Genomic DNA, 7,500 nt, shown 5'->3' on the forward strand with positions numbered 1-7,500 from the left:
GAGCTGCAGCCAGCGTCCAGCAGCTGATGGTTGGGTGGAGGAGCAGCAGCCAGCCTCCAGCAGCTGATGGCGGGGTGCAGGAGCAGCAGCCAGCCTCCAGCAGCTGATGGCGGGGTGGAGGAGCTGCAGCCAGCCTCCAGCAGCCAGCCTCCAGCTAGTGATGGCGGGGTGGAGAAGCAGGCAGCCTCCATCAGCTGATGGCGGGGTGGAGGAGCAGAAGCCAGCCTCCAGCAGCTGATGGCGGGGTGCAGGAGCTGCAGCCAGCGTCCAGCAGCTGATGGTGGGGTGGAGGAGCTGCAGCCAGCCTCCAGCAGCCAGCCTCCAGCAGCTGATGGCGGGGTGCAGGAGCAGCAGCCAGCCTCCAGCAGCTGATGGCGGGGTGGAGGAGCAGCAGCCAGCCTCCAGCAGCCAGCCTCCAGCTGCTGATGGCGGGGTGGAGGAACAGAAGCCTCCAGCAGCTGATGGCAGGGTGCAGGAGCAGCAGCCAGCCTCCAGCTGGTGATGGCGGGGTGGAGGAGCTGAAACCTGGGTCGGACCTGGTCTGCAGCAGGGCCCATTACCACTCAGAAGCTGATGGCAGTGTGTGTTTAGGTCCCTGCGGGGTGGATGAGCTGAAACCTGGGTCAGACTTGGTGTGCAGCAGGGCTCAGCACCCTCCAGAAGCCGATGACAGTGTGTCTTTAACTCCCTGCCTGGTGGGAGAGCTGAAAGCTGGGTCGGACCTGGTCTTTAGCAGAGCTCAGCAGCCTCCAGAAGCTGATGGCAGTGTGTGTTTCATCCCCTGCGGGGTGGGAGAGCTGAAACGTGGGTCGGACCTGGTCTGCAGCAGGGCCCATCACCATCCAGAAGCTGACGGCGGTGTGTGTTTAAGTCCCTGCGGGGTGGGAGAGCCATAACCTGGGTCGGACCTGGTCTGCAGCAGAGCTCAGCAGCCTCCAGAACCTGATGGCAGTGTGTCTTTAATCCACTGCGGGGTGCAGGAGCTGAAACCTGGGTCGGACCTGGTCTGCAGCAGGGCTCAGCAGCCAGCAGAAGGTGATGGCAGTGTGTGTTTAGTTCCCTGCGGGGTGCAGGAGCTGAAACCTGGGTCGGACCTGGTCTGCAGCAGAGCTCAGCAGCCAGCAGAAGCTGATGGCAGTGTGTGTTTAATTCCCTGCCTGGTGGGAGAGCTGTAACCCGGGTCGGACTTGGTCTGCAGCAGGGCCCATCACCATCCAGAAGCTGATGGCAGTGTGTCTTTAATTCCCTGCGGGGTGGAGGAGCAGAAACCTGGGTCGGACCTGGTCTATAGCAGAGCTCAGCAGCCTCCAGCAGCTGATGGCAGTGTGTGTTTAAGTCCCTGCCTGGTGTGAGAGCTGAAACCTGGGTCGGACCTGGTCTATAGCAGAGCTCAGCAGCCTCCAGCAGCTGATGGCTGCGTGTGTTTAAGTCCCTGCGGGGTGCAGGAGCTGAAACCTGGGTCGGACCTGGTCTATGGCAGAGCTCAGCAGCCTCCAGAAGCTGATGGCAGCGTGCCTCTAAGTCCCTGCCTGGTGGGAGAGCTGAAACCTGGGTCGGACCTGGTCTATAGCAGAGCTCAGCAGCCTCCAGCAGCTGATGGCTGCGTGTGTTTAAGTCCCTGCGGGGTGCAGGAGCTGAAACCTGGGTCGGACCTGGTCTATGGCAGAGCTCAGCAGCCTCCAGAAGCTGATGGCAGCGTGCCTCTAAGTCCCTGCCTGGTGGGAGAGCTGAAACCTGGGTCGGACATGGTCTGCAGCAGGGCTCGGCAGCCTCCAGAAGCTGATGGCAGTGTGTGTTTAAGTCCCTGCCTGGTAGGAGAGCTGAAACCTGGGTCGGACCTGGTCTATAGAAGAGCTCAGCAGCCTCCAGCAGCTGATTGCAGTGTGTGTTTAAGTCCCTGCCTGGTGGGAGAGCTGATATCCGGGTCGGACCTGGTCCACAGCAGGGCCCATCACCCTCCAGAAGCTGGTGGCAGTGTGTGTTTAAGTCCCTGCGGGGTGCAGGAGCTGAAAGCTGGGTCGGACCTGGTCTGCAGCAGAGCTCAGCAGCCTCCAGTTGCTGATGGCAGTGTGTGTTTAAGTCCCTGCCTGGTGGGAGAGCTGAAACCTGGGTCGGACCTGGTCTATAGCAGAGCTCAGCAGCCTCCAGCTGCTGATGGCGTGGTGGAGGAGCAGCAGCAGCAGCAGCCAGCCTCCAGCAGCCAGCCAGCCCCCAGCAGCTGATGGCGGGGTGGAGGAGCGGAAGCCAGCCTCCAGCAGCTTATGGCGGGGTGGAGGAGCTGAAACCTGGGTCGGACCTGGTCTATAGTAGAGCTCCGCAGCCTCCAGACGCTGATGGCGGTGTGTCTTTAAGACCCTGCCTGGTGGGAGAGCTGAAACCTGGGTCGGACCTGGTCTGTAACAGAGCTCAGCAGCCTCCAGAAGCTGATGGCAGTGTGTGTTTAGTTCCCTGCGGGGTGGAGGAGCAGAAACCTGGGTCGCACCTGGTCTATAGAAGAGCTCAGCAGCCTCCAGAAGCTGATATCAGTGTGTGTTTAAGTCCCTGCGGGGTGGGAGAGCTGAGACCTGGGTCGGACCTGGTCTGCAGCAGGGCTCAGCAGCCTCCAGAAGCTGACGGCAGTGTGTGTTTAAGTCCCTGCCTGGTGTGAGAGCTGAAACCTGGGTCGGACCTGGTCTATAGCAGAGCTCAGCAGCCTCCAGCAGCTGATGGCTGCGTGTGTTTAAGTCCCTGCGGGGTGCAGGAGCTGAAACCTGGGTCGGACCTGGTCTATGGCAGAGCTCAGCAGCCTCCAGCAGCTGATGGCAGTGTGTGTTTAAGTCCCTGCCTGGTGGGAGAGCTGAAACCTGGGTCGGACCTGGTCTATAGCAGAGCTCAGCAGCCTCCAGCAGCTGATGGCAGTGTGTGTTTGATCCCCTGCGGGGTGGGAGAGCTGAAACTTGGGTCGGACCTGGTCTGCATCAGGGCTCAGCAGCCTCCAGAATCCGATGGCAGTGTGGGTTTAAGTCCATGCGGGGTGCAGGAGCAGAAACCTGGGTCGGACCTGGTCTATAGCAGGCCTCAGCAGCATCGAGAAGCTGATGGCAGTGTGTCTTTAATTCCCTGCGGGGTGGGAGAGCTGTAACCTGGGTCGGACCTGGCCTGCAGCGGAGCTCAGCAGCCTCCAGAAGCTGATGGCAGTGTGTCTTTAATTCCCTGCGGGGTTGAGGAGCAGAAACCTGGGTCGGACCTGGTCTGCAGCAGGGCCCATCACCATCCAGAAGCTGATGGCTGTGTGTGTTTAAGTCCCAGGGGGGTGGGAGAGCCATAACCTGGGTCGGACCTGGTCTGCAGCAGGGCTCAGCAGCCTCCAGTTGCAGATGGCAGTGTGTGTTTAGTTCCCTGCGGGGTGCAGGAGCTGAAACCTGGGTCGGACCTGGTCTATAGCAGAGCTCAGCAGCCTCCAGAAGCTGATGGCAGTGTGTCTTCAATTCCCTGCGGGGTGCAGGAGCTGATACCTGGGTCGGACCTGGTCTGCAGCAGGGCCCATCACCATCCAGACGCTGATGGCAGTGTGTGTTTAAGTCCTAGTGGGCTGCAGGAGCTGAAACCTGGGTCGGACCTGCTCTATAGTAGAGCTCAGCAGCCTCCAGAAGCTGATGGCAGTGTGTCTTTAAGTCCCTGCGGGGTGGGATAGCTGAAACCTGGGTCGGACCTGGTCTGCAGCAGGGCCCATCACCCTCCAGAAGCTGTTGGCAGTGTGTCTTCCATTCCTAGTGGGGCAGGGGAGCAAAGACCTGGGCAGAGGAGCGCCTGTCTGCATCCGATCCGGCCCCTCAGCAGCCCGCCGTGAGCCTTAGAGAACCCCCCCCCCCCCCCCCCCCCCCCCCCCAGCGGGCTCCAGGAACCGGGCCCTGCGTCGGACCCAGCTCAGGCAGGCCCTCCCTCGGGCCCTGCAGCAGGTGGCCCCGTCTATGCAGTCGAAAACCCCGCGAAAATCGGTGTAGAAACGCCCGAGAGGCGTGGTGCGGTTCCCCCGGCCGGTACCGGGTCCGGACCGGTCCGGAAGTCCACCCAGAACACTGCCTGGGGCTTCTGGGCGGCTCCCCAGGCGCAGGCAGTCGAAAACCGCGTGAAAATCGGTTCAGAATTGACAAAACGGCGACCTCGTCGCTCCAAAAACTAAGTCCAAACTAAGCCTTTCGCTTATCGCTTAACGCTTAAGGCGGTCGGCCTTATGGCCAGTAAATGAAAAGTGCCTGCGCCCCTGGAGGTTTTGGAAGGTGCGAGCGATGACCATGCTCGGGTTAGTAGGTGAGGCCATCGGAAAACCAGCGTGAGTTGGCGGGTTTGGGTGGCAATCTATTCCAGGCAGAGTCGACTATCTCTGGGCATCAATTTTGGGATTTTTCCGGCTCTGGTTCTGGGAGAAACGCAGGGGCAAAGTGCACGAGCCGCGGCCGATTTTGGTGGCCTGTCCCTGGGCACAAAGTCTGAGGAGTGTGGGCCTGGTTCTCCGAAAAATACCAGTCTGCTGGAGCTCACTCCCATGGCTCCAGGGGGCACGGCACACCCCCCGGTAGCCGACCAAAGTGATCTACTCGGGCCAGACTCGGACCCACGACCCGGGGTGAGAACCACAACTACTGGTCATCCTTTTGACCTCCAGGGGGCGCGGCAGAGCCTCCCCAGTCCGACGCAAGTGCCCCACTTGGGCCATACTCAGACCCACGGCCCGGGGCGAGAACCACAACTACTGGTCATCCTTTAGACCTCCAGGGGGCCCGGCACAGCCTCCCTAGACCGACACAAGTGCTCCACTTTGGCTGTACTCTGACCCAAGTCCCGGTGCGAGAACCACAACTACTGGTCATCCTTTAGACCTCCAGGGGGCCCGGCACAGCCTCCCTAGGCCGACACAAGTGCTCCACTTGGGCTATACTCTGACCCAAGTCCCGGGGCGAGAACCACAACTACTGGTCATCCTTTTGACCTCATGGTCATCCTTTAGACCTCCGGGGGGCACGGCACAGCCTCCCTAGTCCGACACAAGTGCTCCACTTGGGCTATACTCTGACCCAAGTCCCGGGGCGAGAACCACAACTACTGGTCATCCTTTAGACCTCCAGGGGGCACGGCACACCCCCCGGTAGCCGACCAAAGTGCTCTACTCGGGCCAGACTCGGATCCACGACCTGGGGTGAGAACCACAACTACTGGTCATCCTTTAGACCTCCAGGGGGCACGGCACAGCCTCCCTAGTCTGACACAAGTGCTCCACTTGGGCTATACTCGGACCCACGACCCGGGGTGAGAACCACAACTACTGGTCATCCTTTAGACCTCCAGGGGGCACGGCACAGCCTCCCTAGTCCGACACAAGTGCTCCACTTGGGCTATACTCGGACCCAAGTCCCGGGGCGAGAACCACAACTACTGGTCATCCTTTAGACCTCCAGGGGGCACGGCACACCCCCCGGTAGCCGACCAAAGTGCTCTACTCGGGCCAGACTCGGACCCACGACCCGGGGTGAGAACCACAACTACTGGTCATCCTTTAGACCTCCAGGGGGCACGGCACAGCCTCCCTAGTCCGACACAAGTGCTCCACTTGGGCTATACTCGGACCCACGACCCGGGGTGAGAACCACAACTACTGGTCATCCTTTAGACCTCCAGGGGGCACGGCACAGCCTCCCTAGTCCGACACAAGTGCTCCACTTGGGCTATACTCGGACCCAAGTCCCGGGGCGAGAACCACAACTACTGGTCATCCTTTAGACCTCCAGGGGGCCCGGCACAGCCTCCCTAGTCCGACACAAGTGCTCCACTTGGGCTATACTCTGACCCAAGTCCCGGGGCGAGAACCACAACTAATGGTCATCCTTTAGACCTCCAGTGGGGCCCGGCACAGCCTCCCTAGGCCGACACAAGTGCTCCACTTGGGCTATACTCTGACCCAAGTCCCGGGGCGAGAACCACAACTAATGGTCATCCTTTAGACCTCCAGGGGGCCCGGCACAGCCTCCCTAGACCGACACAAGTGCTCCACTTGGGCTAAACTCTGACCCAAGTCCCGGGGCGAGAACCACAACTACTGGTCATCCTTTAGACCTCCAGGGGGCACGGCACAGCCTCCCTAGTCCGACACAAGTGCTCCACTTGGGCTATACTCTGACCCAAGTCCCGGGGCGAGAACCACAACTACTGGTCATCCTTTAGACCTCCAGGGGGCACGGCACAGCCTCCCTAGTCCGACACAAGTGCTCCACTTGGGCTATACTCGGACCCACGACCCGGGGCGAGAACCACAACTACTGGTCATCCTTTAGACCTCCAGGGGGCACGGCACAGCCTCCCTAGTCCGACACAAGTGCTCCACTTGGGCTATACTCTGACCCAAGTCCCGGGGCGAGAACCACAACTACTGGTCATCCTTTAGACCTCCAGGGGGCACGGCACAGCCTCCCTAGTCCGACACAAGTGCTCCACTTGGGCTATTCTCTGACCCAAGTCCCGGGGCGAGAACCACAACTACTGGTCATCCTTTAGACCTCCAGGGGGCACGGCACACCCCCCGGTAGCCGACCAAAGTGCTCTACTCGGGCCAGACTCGGACCCACGACCCGGGGTGAGAACCACAACTACTGGTCATCCTTTAGACCTCCAGGGGGCACGGCACAGCCTCCCTAGTCTGACACAAGTGCTCCACTTGGGCTATACTCGGACCCACGACCCGGGGTGAGAACCACAACTACTGGTCATCCTTTAGACCTCCAGGGGGCACGGCACAGCCTCCCTAGTCCGACACAAGTGCTCCACTTGGGCTATACTCGGACCCAAGTCCCGGGGCGAGAACCACAACTACTGGTCATCCTTTAGACCTCCAGGGGGCACGGCACACCCCCCGGTAGCCGACCAAAGTGCTCTACTCGGGCCAGACTCGGACCCACGACCCGGGGTGAGAACCACAACTACTGGTCATCCTTTAGACCTCCAGGGGGCACGGCACAGCCTCCCTAGTCCGACACAAGTGCTCCACTTGGGCTATACTCGGACCCACGACCCGGGGTGAGAACCACAACTACTGGTCATCCTTTAGACCTCCAGGGGGCACGGCACAGCCTCCCTAGTCCGACACAAGTGCTCCACTTGGGCTATACTCGGACCCAAGTCCCGGGGCGAGAACCACAACTACTGGTCATCCTTTAGACCTCCAGGGGGCCCGGCACAGCCTCCCTAGTCCGACACAAGTGCTCCACTTGGGCTATACTCTGACCCAAGTCCCGGGGCGAGAACCACAACTAATGGTCATCCTTTAGACCTCCAGTGGGGCCCGGCACAGCCTCCCTAGGCCGACACAAGTGCTCCACTTGGGCTATACTCTGACCCAAGTCCCGGGGCGAGAACCACAACTAATGGTCATCCTTTAGACCTCCAGGGGGCCCGGCACAGCCTCCCTAGACCGACACAAGTGCTCCACTTGGGCTAAACTCTGACCCAAGTCCCGGGGCGAGAACCACA

Source organism: Nothobranchius furzeri, unplaced genomic scaffold (assembly GCF_043380555.1).
Source record: "Nothobranchius furzeri strain GRZ-AD unplaced genomic scaffold, NfurGRZ-RIMD1 Scf040, whole genome shotgun sequence".
Lineage (NCBI taxonomy): Eukaryota > Metazoa > Chordata > Actinopteri > Cyprinodontiformes > Nothobranchiidae > Nothobranchius > Nothobranchius furzeri.